Source organism: Nycticebus coucang, chromosome 19, assembly GCF_027406575.1.
Source record: "Nycticebus coucang isolate mNycCou1 chromosome 19, mNycCou1.pri, whole genome shotgun sequence".
Classification (NCBI taxonomy): domain Eukaryota; kingdom Metazoa; phylum Chordata; class Mammalia; order Primates; family Lorisidae; genus Nycticebus; species Nycticebus coucang.
This window is the reverse complement of record NC_069798.1, coordinates 6174938-6191641: the sequence shown is the minus strand read 5'-3', so window position 1 is coordinate 6191641 and position 16704 is coordinate 6174938. Positions and strand designations below refer to the sequence as shown.

The 16704-nt window shown below is 44.4% G+C and overlaps 2 pseudogenes; both read left to right on the top strand.

Annotated features, from left to right (window-relative positions):
- The first annotated feature begins 2550 nt into the window (after positions 1 to 2550).
- LOC128572122 (kinesin-like protein KIF2C) lies at positions 2551 to 4034 on the top strand (annotated as a pseudogene).
- A 7702-nt stretch (positions 4035 to 11736) lies between these two features.
- Positions 11737 to 12072, top strand: LOC128571905 (peptidyl-prolyl cis-trans isomerase A-like; annotated as a pseudogene).
- The last annotated feature ends 4632 nt before the right edge of the window (positions 12073 to 16704 follow it).

The window sequence follows — 16704 nt, the reverse complement described above, 5'->3', positions numbered from 1 at the left end:
CTACTTAATGAATCCTCATGATACTATCACTATTATCCCTATCAAAGTGGTTGAAATTAACTTGCCCAGGTTATAAAGTTGGAAAGTGACCAAGCCAGGATCCGACCTCATCAGTCTGTCTCCCAAATCCTGATATTTAACCATCACCCCCCTTTCCTTAAGTCTCTACCCTGAAGCCATGCAATTGGCTATTTTGTTAATCTGTGAATCTGAATCTCTAAATAAGAATGACACTTTGTCTTCTGGTTCATAGACAGCCTTCTCACCTCCGGCACCCTTCTCAGTTCAGTTCTCTCCTTTACGCATCAATCACGGCTGGGTAATGTTCAATCCAACAGGTAGAACCCAGTGCCGGTTTTCATTTTCTAAGAAACCTCCTGAACGCGGTACGATGTTTCTCTTGTGTAAACTGGTATCTGCTCTCAGGCTCCTCAAGTGTCCCTGTCGGCCCCAGTGCTGTGCTGACCCTGCAAAGCAGCGTATGATAAACTGCCTGCTCTTTCAGCTTCTATTCTTTCAGAGCACAGCCATCCGTCTGCGTTCTACAATTTCTTTGTCCTTGTCAATGATGTCTGAAACATTAGTCATTTGGTGAGGTGAGAGTCTTCCAGATGTCCATGTATATACTGTGACGTAGCTTTTAAAAGCCCCTATTGCATTCTCAAACACAACCGCATAGAAAAAGGTAAAACAGGATTGAACATAAGGCGTTGGTGGACTTCATAGGGGACGTGAAGAATTGGTAAGTTTAAGACTCAGCTGGTAAACTGGAGACTCGAAAGTCCTAAACTTATTAAAAAGTTTCCAGGATACAGTTCTAATGGTTTCTAAATGTTTTCCATGGGATCTAGGAATGCACGGTACAGATTCTTAGGCTATTTCCCTCCCATTTCCTGCAGATTAAACCTAGGCGCACTCTACTGCGCCTTGATCTTAAACACGCACATGGGGTTTTCATTAGCTGTCCTTGGAGTTTTTAACTAGAACTTGCTTTTACAATGTGAAGATTACTCTTTGATATGGTTAATGTTTTATTTAATGTAAGATGGTTAGCATTGATTACCACTACAAGCGGTCATGGGTACATGAAATCTATACTGGACGTTGAAAAGCCAAGTTGCAAGGACCACGTTTTAAATTAGTCCAGAGATGTATCTATTAGATACATCTAATATCTATTAGAGCAGGCTAGGGATAGAAAAACTGATATCACAGGGTTGTTTCTCGGTGTGTGACACAGCGTCTTTTGCTCTGAGAGTTACTGAAAGTTTCCATTGCCTTTAAAGTCAAGTTCCCACTCCCGACAGCTTAGCCTCACCCCGACCAGCTCCTTTGAATTTAAAGGTCTTTCCTAAAATAAATACATAAATAAATAAAGGTCTTTCCGTGGACTTTTAAATTTTCTTCTCCTGGGCAGGATGCTCTGGACTCAAGACCATTCCCGGGTGGCGCCTGTGGCTCAGTCGGTAAGGCACAGGCCCCATATACCAAGGGTGGCGGGTTCAAACCCGGCCCTGGCTGAACTGCAACCAAAAAATAGCCGGGCGTTGTGGCGGGCGCCTGTAGTCCCAGCTACTCGGGAGGCTGAGGCAAGAGAATCGGCTTAAGCCCAGGAGTTGGAGGTTGCTGTGAGCTGTGTGATGCCACGGCACTCTACTGAGGGCCATAAAGTGAGACTCTGTCTCTACAAAAAAAAAAAAAAAAGACCATTCCCCTGTAATGGAGAAGGATTTCGCCGCTGGTAACTGCTTGGCCGTGGGTTGGAGACGAAGTGTAAACACCGAGCTGGGTCCTTTAACTCCCCACCCACCTTTCAGTTTCGCATCACCCCTGCACTCAGCTATCCAGAGGGGCCGCTGTCCCATCCACGGAGGTCCCATTGCTGAGAAAAGCTGGAACCCTAATAGCTTTTGCGGCCTCTCAGGACATGAGGTGCCACAGGGCCTGGGCCGCCGCACTGTACAGACTCAGAGGCTACTGCTGGCTGCGGCTCTGCCAGGCTGGCCTGGATGCCTCCTGCAGGACGGTCGGGGCCCCTATCCTGGACCAGGTGGACATTGGCACTTGTTTGCTGCCAGGTGTGATAAGGGGGTGGAAAGGTAGAACTCTGAAACTGAAAACCCCGGGGGTTAGAATATTCCTTCAAGTTCAACCTTTGAAGGGAAAACTGTGTTGGTGTATGGGGCATTAAGACTTTGTAGAGGAGAAAGAGAGAGAGATCTTCTGGGCCACTCTACCTGCATGTCAACTGTCTCGGTTCTGTGTCACCAGATGGATCTGCAGCCCTTTTCAGCCCCCATCCCCGACCCTCCTGCCCAGCAGTGCCTGAAATACTGTTGAGGGTGACCAGGCGGGAAGAGCAAGGGCACCCCACTCCAGGCACCCCACTCCAGGCACCCCACTCCAGGCACCCCATTCCAGGCACCCCACTCCAGGCACCCCATTCCAGGCACCCCATTCCAGGCAGCTCTTTTGCAAATGCTGGGAACTCAGTTCCGAGGAAGTTGGGGGGAGGGGACAAGAAATAAGAAGAGTGCCCCGAACACAAAAATGAGAATAAAGGGAATATGGGAATTTGCCTAAATGATTAAATAATTTCAGACTACTTTGGAATGTCATCCACTTGCTATGACTGATAGTATTGAACAGCACAGGATACGTGTCTGTGTTAGGAAATGCCCACTGAACATTTTGGCCAAGAAAAAAATTGATGTGATTTCCATTCCTAGCAAGTGTCTCTTCTTGCACATTAAACCGTATTAAAAGTGGACTTAACAACGTATGTGAAGAACCAGGCCTTCTGCTTTGCCTTTTTATTTGATCAAATGGCTTTGAATGAAGTCATCTACAGGTTTACAGCAAGGTCACACTGGTACAGACAAATTTGAAGGATCAAAAGCAACTTGTTTTACATATGGCTGGATTGGAGATAGCAAGACACACACTATGGAGAGAGACCTCTCTGGGAAAGCCCAGAACATGTCCAAAGGGACACCATGGCCTCCTGGGAGGTCTTCCTGCTGAAGAATCAGCCCTGCTACCAACAATGGTGTGTGTAAGTCTGTGTGACATTTCTTCAGATCTACAATGGGAGCTGTTTGACCTACTCAACAAGAAGGCCAAGCTTCATGTGCTGAAAGATGGCAAGCAGCAGGTGGCGAGGCTGCAGGAGCACCTGGTTAACTTTGCTGGTGACGTCATCAAGATGGTCAACATGGACAGCACGTGCAGAACCTCTGGGCAGATGTTTTCTAACTCAAACTCCTCCTGTTCCCATGCCTGCTTCCAGATTCTTCTTCAAGCAAAAGGGAAAATGCATGACAAGTTGTCTTTGGTGGATCTGGCAGGGAATGAGCATGGTGCAGACACTTCCTGTGCTGACTAGCAGAACTAAATGGAGGGTGCAGAAATCAAAAGAGTCTCCTGGAACCGAAGGAGTATATCAGGGCCCTGGGACAGAGCAAGGCTCACAACCCATTCCATGACAGCAATCCAACACAGGTGTTGAAGGACTCATGTATCAGGGAGAGCTCAAGGACTCTCATGATTGCCATGATTTCACCAGACATAAGCTTCTGTGAATAAGCTTTAAACACACGGAGATATGCAGACAGGGCCAAGGAGCTGAGCCCCCACAGTGGGCCCAGTGGAGCGCAGCCAACTCAGATGGAAACAGAAGGGAAACCAGCTCTAGTGAGACCCTGATGACAGGCAACTTCTCCAAGGAAGAAGAATAACGGTCTTCCCAGATGTCCAGCTTCAGTGAATCCATGACTCAGATCAGGGAGCTGGAGAAGGCTGTGGAAAGAGCTTGAGGAAATTATACACCATGGACCAGCCTGGCTTGAGCTGTCTGAGATGACCAGGCAGCTGGACTGCAACCTGCAAACCTTTGTGAACAAAGCAAAATCTGCCCTGGCCCGACAAGCCAAGCGCTTCTCAGCCCTGTGATATGTCACTGAGGCCTTGCACCTGGCCATGCAGCTGAAAGAGCAGGCTGGAGACAAATTAGCAGCAAGCCACAGCCCCAGTGACCACTGCAAAGAAAGATCTGTTTGGTTTCACCAGCCTCTTCCTCTCCTCCTATGAACTTTGGACACCTCATGGTCTGGTCAAGATCGGAGCTGGGATAGGCTTTGGTAGATGCCACATTATGGAGGCATCTGGATCCAGCGCAGCTGGGGAAGTGGTCAGAGTGACATGGGAACTACTTACCTTTTCCTCAGTTGTCACCCTCAAGGGAACGAGTAGGAAGGAGGCTTTAGTTGTGCTTCTCTCCCTCTGGAGGGGAGTGCTCCCTGTGCAGACTTCCCCATGGTGCAGCATCCTGCCATGTGGACTGGCTGCTGATGGAGGGCTCTCTGCTGTTGTTGTGGTTCTGGGCGTGAGAAGGAGCCTGTAGTCTGTCTCTCTGCTGGCTCTGGCCTGCCTTCAATCCCTCTGGTCTGAGTACTGATGTGTCCTGTACTTTAAGAAATGTTTCTGGGACCTCTTCCTCCCTTGCTGTTTCTTGAGGCCCCAGAGATCCTTATGGTTTTCTGCCTTATGTGTTCATACATTGTGTGTAGCAATAAAGAAAGAAGAAAAAAAGAGCTCAAGAAAGCCAGCCGGGAGGACAGCCACGCAGCTGGCTGTAGTGTGAGCAAGTTGTTCCTGCAATTGCACAGACAGCCTTGGACACAAACAGCCCTACTCAGATGACCCCAGAGCCCATGAGGAGGTGGCTCAGTCCGTGATGAATCTAGGTCTGGCCATGGGAGGGTGCTGATGGGCCCCAGGTCCTGGCCACAGGTGAGCCCCAAGCCACTGACCACTCCCAGGCACCAGGACTCCAGGCCTAAAGGTTTCCTTTCCCTATTTGTGTCATTCCTACGGAGAGCGAACAGATACCCATGTTCCTTTCATCAAAATAATCAGAGTTGTGTCCAGAGGTTTAGGCTGAGTGGAGGTCCTGGGTGTAAGTGCAGCTGAGGATCTGAAAGGCAGACTAGGTATGAAGCTACTAAGGTTTTTAATCAAGATTCAAGGCTGGGTGTGGCAGCTCATGCCTGTAATCCTAACTCTTTGGGAGACTGAGGCAAGAGGATCACTTCAGCCCAGGAGTTTGAAGTTGCAATGAGCTATGATGATGTCACTGCCCCCTAGCCTGAGCTGTAGAGTGAGACCTTGTCTCAAAAAAAAAAAAAAAAGATTCAACATCAATGCAGAGGCACAGCTGTCTCCATCTGGAGATTGGGAAGAAATTTCCCAAATTCTAGTGTAGATGTGTGTTTGCTGTGCATCCTCTAGAGAGGGAATGGCTGTGAACACTAGGGAAGGGGAGCCTGCTGTTCACTGTCCCTAACTTCTGCCGGGTTAGGACAGTGAGTTGCAAACATTGGTCTCATGACCACATATCACTCATGAAAATTGCTGAGGCACTTCTGTTGATATGAGTTTTATCTATCAGTATTTACTGTCTTTAAAATTAAAACAGGAAAAATTTAAAAAATCAGTTTATTTAAAATAGTAATGAGCCCCTTACTTGTTGACATTTTCATGAAAAATAACTGCATTTTCCAAAACAGAAGAGTGGCATTGGTTTACAGTTTTGCAAATCTCTTTAATGCACTCTTTTATCTCTTTTGACCTTCAGTCGGTGATATCACCTGCCATGTAGCCTCAAGAAGCCTTCACTCAGGGAGAATGAGAGTGACAAAGATAAATGACATGTTGCCATTCTTATGGAGATAGTTTTGGCTTGGCAGACAGCTGAAAAGGTCTGGGGAAGCCCAGAGTCCCCACCTGGAGAACCTCTGAACAAGGTGGTTTGGAGGAGCACGCTGACCTCCTCAATGAAACAGTCGGGATGCTTGAATTTGGCCACTTCCCAGGAGTCGCTAGAGGGGAGGGTTTTCTGAGACATGGTCCTTTTGATAATATTAGTGCAGGAAAACTTGATACAATTACAAGAATTGTTTCCATGAGAGAACATCCTTCCTAAATTGGCTTCCAGTGTAAGAATTTAGGCTGAGAGGCTAGTATTCAGTCTTTGGTTTCACAATACTCTGGTAAGACAGGAATTGTTTATCAAACAAAAATCCTTGCCCATTTTTGGGGGGTCTTGCAGATTTTCTGGCATGAAAGTCTCCTGATTTCTCTCAACCTCCTTGACTACTCTTTTTCAATTTTCTTTACCTCTCTGTGAATGCCTGCAGGAGAGTGGGAAAGCGAGGGAATCCCACCCGGGTAGAATGGGAGCATCACAGTAGTTTGAAGGATTGAGCAACGTCTCAGCCACAAACAGGCATCCTTCCTGCTGAATGATGGACCGCTTTCTGAGTTGCAGTGACAACAATAAGGCTTCTCAGTACAGAACTTGCAATCTCCTGAGCCCTTCTCTCTTTTTGTGCTCTCTCTACATGATTTCATCCAATCCCATGGATTTTAATGTCTTTATCTTCAAAACACATCATCTGCCACCACTGCTGAGTTCTGGGCTGAAATTTTCGTTGCCTATGTGACGCCTCCACCGGACTCCCCATTTCCCCTTGGTACACCCAGTCAGGCTTATTCATTCATTTTTCTCACCTTAGAAATTGTCATTATGATTATCTTCAAAGTTGCTCAGACTGTAAATCCAGAAATTGTTTTTGAGATCTATTTATATCCCCATCTATAACCTAGTCCTGTTGATTTTAATTCCAAATGTTGTCTCTAATACATTAGCTTTTTTCACTCCTAGTCCAAGTTTACCACATCTTTTGCCTGGACTACCCACTAGCATCCTTCCTAACTATTCTCCTGATGTCTTCTCCTCTCCATTTGGCTTTAACTAATTTTAAAAAATCAGTAATATTAATACATCGCCATCACTCTCCTGGCTATAATTTTTCCATGACTTATCAATATTCATAGGATAAAGCTCCAAGTTGTTGACACAGGTGAAAGATACCTTGTGCTTTGCACCTGTCTTCATCCTCTTCCCACACCCCTTCCCTATTACTCTGTGAAGGGGGTTGGGATCACTAGATGAAGGGGTCTTGAGGTGAGGGACGAAGAGGCTTGACACAGAGTCTGTGCTGGGGGACTGAAGAACTCTGGGAAAAGCCCTCCTAACTAAACCTCGGGTCCATATTTATTATCATAAAACAGGAAGAAGTCCACAAAAGCTGCTTGTTGGACATTAGCACTGATTAGGGAGGACACGGAGAAGTCAGATACAATGTCTCCACCTCTGTTTTTGCAAAACGGCAGACCTTGAGCACAACCTCTGCCTCCAGCATCAAAAGACCTTTGGAATCTAAGAACCTTTACCATAACCATTAGGCCTGGTAGGGCCACACCTCACCTACACATTCTCTCTTGGAAGCCAGTTTTCTGATCTCCTGCACACACACAACTCACAAGTCATTCTCATGATTCCCTAGGTCTTCCAAGCAGGAAGTGTCGCTTTTGGTAGCGACAGAGTCTCACTGTACCGCCCTCGGGTAGAGTGCCGTGGTGTCACAGCTCATAGCAACCTCTAACTCTTGGGCTTACGCGAGTCTCTTGCCTCATCTTCCCGAGCAGCTGAGACTACAGGTGCCCGCAAGGAAGTGAGTTTTATGCTAAAGATCAGGGCTCAGTTTCCCCTACAACTCTGTAGCCCACCCAGAGTGGGTTTTGTTCATTCAGTGGTCAATATTTCTGTAGTGAGCATTTAACCCGTGCCCTGTGTGGAAGGCATATGTACATAATATAGTGATGAGCAAGGCCGAGGGTCTTATTCTCATGGAAATTCTATTCTAGAATCAGGAACTAGGCTACAAGCAACTATACCCCTACTGTCCAAGATAATTCCATAGAGCACAATGGTATGAACAAAATAAATATAATGTTATAGAAAGTGATGGAAAGCAACTTTAAACGGAGTGGGCATGGAAGACTTCTCTGTGAAGCTGAGCTCCAAACAATAGGACAGAGCCAGGTCAGCTGTGCTAACATATGGGAACAGAGCAGGTCTCGCTGGGCTATAACCAAGGTGTTTACAGGGCTTTGTTCCTTTCTGGAAACTTTATGACAGAATACATTTCCTTGCCCTTTCCAGCTTCTAGAGGATTCTGCATTTCTGGGCTCATGGCCCTCTACCTCCGTCTTTGAAGCTAGCAAGGTCATCGCATCACTTTGTTGACCTTGATTCCATCATCACAACTTCTCTGACTCTTCTGCCTCCCACTTACATTTTTCAGAACCTTTCGGATTACATTGGACCACCAAGATAGTCTATGATAATATCTTCATTTTAAGGTCATTTGATTGCTGACCTCCATTTCATCTGCACCCTCAATTCTTCTTAGCCTTATAAGATAACATATTTGTGGTTTCAAGGGATTAGGGTGTGAATATCATGAGGAGAGAAGGTATTATTTTGCCTACCATAGGTAGAAAAGGGCGGAAGCAGGTGAAGTCAAACAGGTGAGTTTGGACCACATTATGAAAGGCCTGTAGGCCAAGTGAAGAAGTCTGAGTTTATTCCAAATGAAAGTAAAATGCACTGAAGGGTTTTATTCAGAGGAGTGATCTGAATTTCATTTTAACAGAAACATTCTGTTTGCCACAAGGAATTGTATTTAAGAGGGAATAAGTATCTCTTAAGGGATGGAAAACTATTTTGAGAACATGTGGGCTTGTCTGGGCTTCATTAGTTGAATTAAAAAGTAGAAATAAAGGTAGAAAGGAATGAATAGGATGTATTTTGGAGGTCAAAATTTACTACTATATTTATATGGAGGTAGAGAAAAGGGAAAAGAAGAACGACGATGAGTCCCTCCCTTATTGAGATGGGGAACCTGGGAGATAATGAAATTTGAGGTTATAGGGATCAGTTTTTTCCTCACTAACTTCAAAAGCCTCATTTGGTGTTCAGTGAAGATGTCAAGAAGGTAATTACACATATTGAGTCCGCATCTGCATAGGCCAGGTCTAGAAATATGTATTTGAATATCTCAACAAGAGTGCTAATAAGGCTATCAGCCTAGGTGACATCTCTTTAAAAATGTAAGTAGAGAAAAGTGAAGGGCCTGGGATCAAACTCTAAGGCTTCAATATTAAGATGTCAAGCAGGCTCGGCGCCTGTAGCTCATGCGGCTAAGGCGCCAGCCACATACACCTGAGCTGGCGGGTTTGAATCCAGCCTGGGCCTGCCAAACAACAATGACGGCTGCAACCAAAAAATAGCCAAGTAGGGCGGCACCTGTGGCTCAGTCGCTAAGGCGCCGGCCCCAGATACTGAGGGTGGCAGGTTCAAACCCGGCCCCGGCCAAACTGCAACCAAAAAATAGCTGGGCGTTGTGGCGGGCGCCTGTAGTCCCAGCTACTCGGGAGGCTGAGGCAAGAGAATCGCTTAAGCCCAGGAGTTGGAGGTTGCTGTGAGCTGTGTGAGGCCACGGCACTCTACCGAGGGCCATAAAGTGAGACTCTGTCTCTACAAAAAAAAAAAAAAAAAAATAGCCAAGCGTTGTGGCGGGCGCCTGTGGTCCCGGCTATTTGGGAGGCAGAGGCAGGAGAATCGCTTGAGCCCAGGAATTGGAGGTTGCTGAGCTGTGATGCCACAGCATTCTACAGCTTGAGGCTCTGTCTCAAAAAAAAAAAAAAAAAAAAAAAAAAGATGTCAAGCAAAAGAAGAAAAGCTGCAAAAACAGAATGTTTCCAGCCTTTCCAAGGGGTGGGGGGAAGTGATTAGCAGTTTGAATGCCAGTAAGAGGTTGAATGAGATGCTGCAGAAGTATCTGTTAGACCTTAAGAACAACAGTTTGCAGGGTGTTATGGAACTTGAAACCCAGGGGAAGAGTGTTAAAGAGAAAAATTGAGTTGGGGATAGCGATAGCTGTTACTGACATTCTTCCATATTTTAGAATGTGCTGCGCTCCGCTAATTGGAGGCTTTGCCCACTCTATTCCCTCTGCCTTGCGTCTCTGTCCTCTTGACTACTCCCTCCCCCACACACAACTGAGCCTGGTTAACTCATCCCCATGCTCTGAATTTAAGCTCTTATATCTTTTCCTGAGAAAGAGATTTCCTGATTCTCCCAATCTATGTTCTTAGAAGAGGTCTTCCTAACACAGTTTTCATTCACCGTACACTTCATGTTTTATAATTATATAGTATCGGAATATACCCTCCCACCCCCAATAAACACACACTATATACATACTGGATAGTGAGCTTCATGAAGATGAAATTATTTCACTTTGGCCTAGGATACAAGCAAGCATCTAGTACAGGGTTACTCAATATTCATTCATTTCTAAAATAAACAAATATTATCTTTGAACACCTTGGATGAATGATGTGGTCTTGTATTGTTTTATTTTTTCTGTAGTTCATTGCTTACATATGATAGTTGGCAGCCATTTGTGAAATAATACAAAGCTCTGTTAGGAGAAGCTTGGTGGACAGCTAGTCATCATTTTGGCCTGAAAAGAAATTCAGAATGGTGCTGGAACAACCGGACATCCACATGCAAAAGATCGATCTAGACACAGACCTTAACACACTTCACAAAAATTGGCCAGTGTTGATCACAGGCCTGAATTCAAATCATAAAACTGTAAAACTCCTAGAAGATAATGTAGTAGAAAACCTAGATGACTATAAGTTCCACAATAACTTTGTAGATATAGTGCCAAAGTCACCATCCATGAAAGAAAGAATTAGTAAGCTAAACAGTAAAATTAAAAATTCTGTTCTTTGAAAGACACTGTCAAGAGAACATAACTGGTCATAGCAGCTCATGCCTGTACCCCAGAACTTGGGGAGGCCAAGATAGAGGATTGCTTGAGTCCAGGAGTTCAAGACTAGCTCAGGTTAGGTGGGCATAGTGGCTCATGCCTATAATCCTAGCATTCTGGGAGGCCTAGGCAGGTGAATTGCCTGAGCTCAGAAGTTCAGACCAGCTTGAGCAAGGGCGAGAGCCCCATCTCTACTAAAAGTAGAAAAATTATCTAGGTGTTGTGGTGTGTGTCTGTAATCCTGGCAAGACAATCACTTGAACCCATGAGTTTGAGGTTGCTGTGAGCTATAATGACACCCTGGCAATCTACCCAGAGTAACAGAGTGAGATTCTCTCTCAAAAAAAAAAAAGACCAGCTGGGGCATCATAGCAAGACTCCATCTCTCCAAAAAATTAAAAAATTGGTTGGGCATGGTGACACTGCTTGTAGTCCCAGCTACTTTGGGAGCTGAAACAGGAGGATCACTTGAACCTAGGAGTTCAAGGTTGCAGTGAGCTATGATTGAGCCACTGCAGTCCAGCCTGGGAAACAGAGCAAGATCTTGTCTCTAAAACAACAACAACAACAACAAAAAGAATATGAAAAGACAAACCACAGACCAGGAGTAAATATTTGCAAAACACATAGCTGATAAAGGACTGTTATCCAATATATACAAAGAACTCGTAAAGCTCAACAATAAGAAAAGAACCTGATCAAAGAAATGGGCCAAAGACCTTACAGACCTGGCAGAAGAAGATATATAGAAGGTAAATACACAGATGGAAAGATGCTCCAATATTCCATCAGACACTGCCCGTTTCCTACAGTCGTCTGGTATCAGCCACGGTCTACCCCCGTGTGTTCTTCAATATTGCTGCGGCTGGCAAGCCCTTGGGCCACATCTCCTTTGAACTGTTTGCAGACAAAGTTCCAAAGACAGCAGAAAACTTTCATGCTGTGAGCACTGGAGAAAAAGAATTTGGTTATAAGGGCTCCCGCTTTCACAGTTATTCCAGGGTTTATGTGCCAGGGAGGTGATTTCACACGCCATAGTGAAGCTGGTGGCAAGTCTATCTATGGGGAGAAATTTGAAGAGGAGAACTTGGTCCTGAAGCATACAGGTCCTGGCATCCTGTCCATGGCAAATGCTGCACCCAGCGTGAACGGTTCCCAGTTGTTCATCTGCACGACCAAGACCGAGTGGTTGGATGGCAGCATGTGGGCTTTGGCAGGTGAAAGAAGGCGTGAGTGCTGTGGAAGCCATGGAGCGCTGTGGGCCCAAGAACGGCAAGACCAGCAAGAAGATCCCATTACTGACTGTGGACAGCTGCAATAAATTTGACTTCATGTTTTGCTTCAACCACCAAATCCTTCCTCCTGTAGCTCAGCAAAGCATCCCTCCACCCTATTTGCTCACAATAACCTGTAATCTTTGTGCTCTCGCTGTGGTTCTTCAGATTCCATACTTTCCTTATTCCTGTCCATGTCTAGGTGGATTGCAGAGTTAAGTTTATGATTATGAAATAAAAACTGAATAACAATAAAACATCTAAACACTACTACACACCTGTTGCTGCAATGGACAGAACCCCAGACACTGACATCATGAAATGCTGATGAGGATACAGAGCAACAGAAACTCTCATTCATTGTTGGTGGGAACATAAAACAGGATAGCCACCGTACAAAAGTAAAGGTGCTCCCACCATATGGTGCAGCATCTGCGCTCCTCAGCGTTTACCCAAAGGAGTTGAAAACTTGGTTAAGAAAAAAAGTACTTCACAAGGACGTTTATAGCATCTTTATTTGTAATTACCAGAATTGGGAAGCAATCGAGATGTTCTTCAGTAAAATGGATATACTGAGGTACATCCAGGCAATGGAGTATTAGTCAGTGATTTTTTCTACCATGAAAAGTCACTAAAGAAATCTAAATTCATATTACTAAGTGAAAGAAGGCAACTAAAAAGGTGATATACTGTAGAATTCTAACTCTACGACATTCTGGAAAAGGTAAAAACATGGAGACAGTAAAAAGAGCAGCGGTTGTCAGAGCTTAATGGGGGAGGAGGAATTAATGTGGAGCACCAAGGGTTTTTAGGGAAGGAAAACTATTCTGTAAGATACTGTGATGGTGGTACACGTTATTATACATATTTCCAAATCCGTAAAATGTACAGCACCTAAATGTTACCATGGACTCTAGGTAATAATGATGTGTCCATGAAGACCCATCAGTTGTAACAAATGCACCTCTGTAATCAGGGATCCTGATAACGGGGAAGCCTCTGCACGTGCAGGGCGGGGGGTGGGGGGCATGGGATAGCTCTGTATCTTTCTTTCAATTTTTCTATAAACCTAAAATTTCTCTTCAAAACAATAATGTTTTTAAAAAACAGACCAAACCATTCAACATCTTCTGTGCTAAGTTTCATAATTCTTTTCCTTTTTTTAGTAAATCATAACTATACATGAATGCATTTATGGGGTACAATGCACTGATTTTCCATACAATTTGGAGTGCTTCCATCAAACTGGTTAACGTAGCCTTCCCCTCACTTACTTATTGTGTTATGACATTTATACTCTACTCTTAATACATTTGACACGTACCCTTGCAATATACACCATAGGTGAGGTCCCACCACGTTGAGATGCTACACACTATTCCCGAAGACTGAGAATAAGCTGTTTTAAAGATGTAGAAACTTTGTCCATGGGCCTCAGTGTCCTTATCTATAACATGGGGGGTCATTACATTTATCTTGCTCACTGAACAGGCTTGTTTTAGTCAAACGAAATAAAATGCGGTAGCACTTTGAGAATTTTAAAGCACTGTGAAAATCTAAACTATTATTGTCATTCTGATCCCTTCTTAGTACAACTCCCGTTACCTTAATGGAAAGAGGAAAATGCCCTCATTTGCCTTCCTCCCTTTGAAACTTGCTGTCCTCCGAAGGGTGCTTACAGGAAGGGTGGGTGGCATTCGGCCTTATCATTTGCTCAGGAGCCAGCCTCCCTAATGTTGTTATTTGGATCCTGTTTGAACCAGAGGGCATTATCTCTTCTCATTGTTCATTTGCCTCTCATGGGAAGGAAACAAGTCATTTGCGGACCTGGAATCTGCAGACATAAAATGTGTCCTTTCTATTCGGAAATGGAGTATTTAAAAACATGAAACTCGAGGTGTTTCTTTAAAGCACTGTGGGATCTGAAGTGAAGAAGTTGAGCACAGCCAATATTTTACCTAAAAAAAAAAAGCTGTAACTGTGGAAATGTTATGAGAAATCTTTCTAATTTGTCTATATGTAGTAAAAGACCTATAGTGAATATAGGATGATTTTCGCAAACCGTGCAGAAGAATCCACTTCGTTACCTTATGGCTGTCCATTTGTAAATGCACATTAATGCTGCACTTAGTGGCGTTATTAGAGCACAAAGCATAGTGATATACAGATCTTGATATAACTTTGCTTGTACAAATTTGCAGGTCATTAACATAATTTTCTCATGGAATTTTGTGAGAAATAAATGAAAAAAGATAGAAAAAATAATGTAGCCCATAGTAAGTGGTCCATAAACATTACTGTTATAATTATGTCTATGTTACATATTTTATTTGTAACATATCTATTATTTCTTTAGTATTAATAATTATGTTAGTCATATCATCTCATCAACTAATATAATATGAATCTATTATATTTTAGTGGTAGTTTGTAATATAATATTGATATATTGTTACACATTTTTAGTATCTTCCCGCCACAGGTGGAATTGTGTCCCACCACCAGCACCAACTTTATATGCTTGAGTCCCAACACGCAATGCCTCAGAATCTGCCCTTTGTTGGAGAAACGGCCGTGACAGAGGTAATCAAGTGAAAATGAGGTCTTTTGCTGGGCCTAATCCAGTAGGAGCGGTATGTTTATTAAAGGGGGGGATTTGAAGAATGATGTGCACACAAGGACACTGTCACATGAAGACTGAGACGGCCTCCGGGGTGATGCTTCTGGAAGCCGAGGAAGGGCGGATTGCCAGCAAGCCACCAGAAGCCAGACGAGGGGCAGAAACAGAGCCTCCGTCACAGCCCACACAAACTGCCCACCCTGGTGACAACCTGATCTGGGACTTCAGGCCTCCAGATCCATGAGACAATATATCTCTGTGGTGTAAGCCACTCATTGGGTGGAACTCTGTTATGGCAGCGTTAGCCAACTAAAATCCCCCCTCACTGGAAAATATGCAAGAGTGCCAGACAGACTCTAGGGCACAGCAGCATAGGCAGGCGCCAAGGGCATTTCCTTGTACTTTCACTCGGTGTCCACTGCTGAAATCCTGCTCATCCTTCTAGGTCTAGTCCATGAACCATTCCACTGCCGGACTTTCCAGTCTTTGGTGAGAACCACTCGCCTCTCTTTTGTGATCACAACACAGAGAGAGAGACAAGCGTGTCTTTCTAGCCCACCCTTTTCCCATGCAATCCTTTCTGCCATTGCATCCAGATAAATATTTGGAAAAGGTGCCTTTTATACCCTAGTTTTTCGCCCCTGGCCACCACCCAGTCAATTCTAAGGGTGTACTTTGTTCTGTTTTGTTTTGAGACAGAGCCTCAAGCTGTCACCCTGGGTAGAGTGCCACAGCATCATAGCTCACAGCAACCTCCAACTCCTGGGCTTAAGCGATTCTCTTGCCTCAGCCTCCCAAATAGCTGCAACTACAGGCACCGGCCACAATGCCCGGCTAGTTTTTGGTTGCAGCCGTCATTGTTGTTTGGCGGGCCCAGGCTGGATTCGAACCCACCAGCTCAAGCATATGTGGCTGGTGCCTTAGCTGCTTGAGCCACAGGCGCTGAGCCAATTCTAAGGGTTTTGAAAACAAAGGAATGTCTTATTCCTTGCCCACCAGCTAATGCGGAGCACAGTGCTCACTCGGAACGTAGAATGGGTGCTCCGTAAATGCTAGAAAGTGACCTGATTTTCACATGAGTGTCTCCTCATCATCACTGTACTCAGAATCTTTCAGGAAAGGAGGAACTACACAGGTAAGTACTCAAGAGATACTTTTGTCGTTGTTAAGGTTTGTGTAAAGGGCCATTATGGGCAAAAAAAGCAGCAGCCGGGGATATCAGGAGCCCAGGGCACAGACCAAGCACACTAACTGTGTCCAGGTGAAGTGAGGATGGGATTGGATTTACAGCCTTGAGAACAGTTCAGGGCCAGGCTGGGAATCCCAGCCGTCACAGAGAGGAGCAGGTAAGATTAATACCAGAACGCATTAGGGCTGCAGATGGGTTGGGTGTGGGGGAGGGGAAGAGGAGAATGAAGGAAAAGGGGAACCTAAGGTTTACTTCTGCCTAGCTACGAGTCAGGCAGGAATGGACCCGAGGCCAGGGAAGAAGTAGGTCAGTCGACAACAGCTTTCAAACCCAAAATCGGAACATGTGGAAAATGCAAATAAACATATCTGAGTAATAATGTAGACTATTGCAAACTGGAGTGGTTCATGCAAATTACCACCATACGTGGTGATTATCATTATAGAAGTGATAACTGGGGTAGGCCTGAGATGATGTTCTGTTCTTTCTCCTCACTTCTGTCATTTTCCCCCCTTGTCCAGCTTGGTTGCAAAACTTAAATATATTTTTATTAGGTTTTATCTTGGAAGCAGGCAAATTGATTTTATATCATCGTTTCTTTTCCTTTAGCCATTGTCATTTTTTAAAAAAATTAACATTACTTTTTTCCCCAAAAATATTTTAAAAGTGTTTTTGTTACATTGATACCTTGTATAATGCTTAAGTCAGAGTGTATTACTCTTTCTTAAAAAGGCAAATTGTTGGTTGTACACAGCCATCAAGGGATTTTTTTTTTCCTCACTTAAAGTTTCCCCTCTTGCACTGTTTCCTTTTAAGACCATTTTTAAAAATTTCTTTTTATTCTTTCCAAATATAAAGAGAATTTCTACC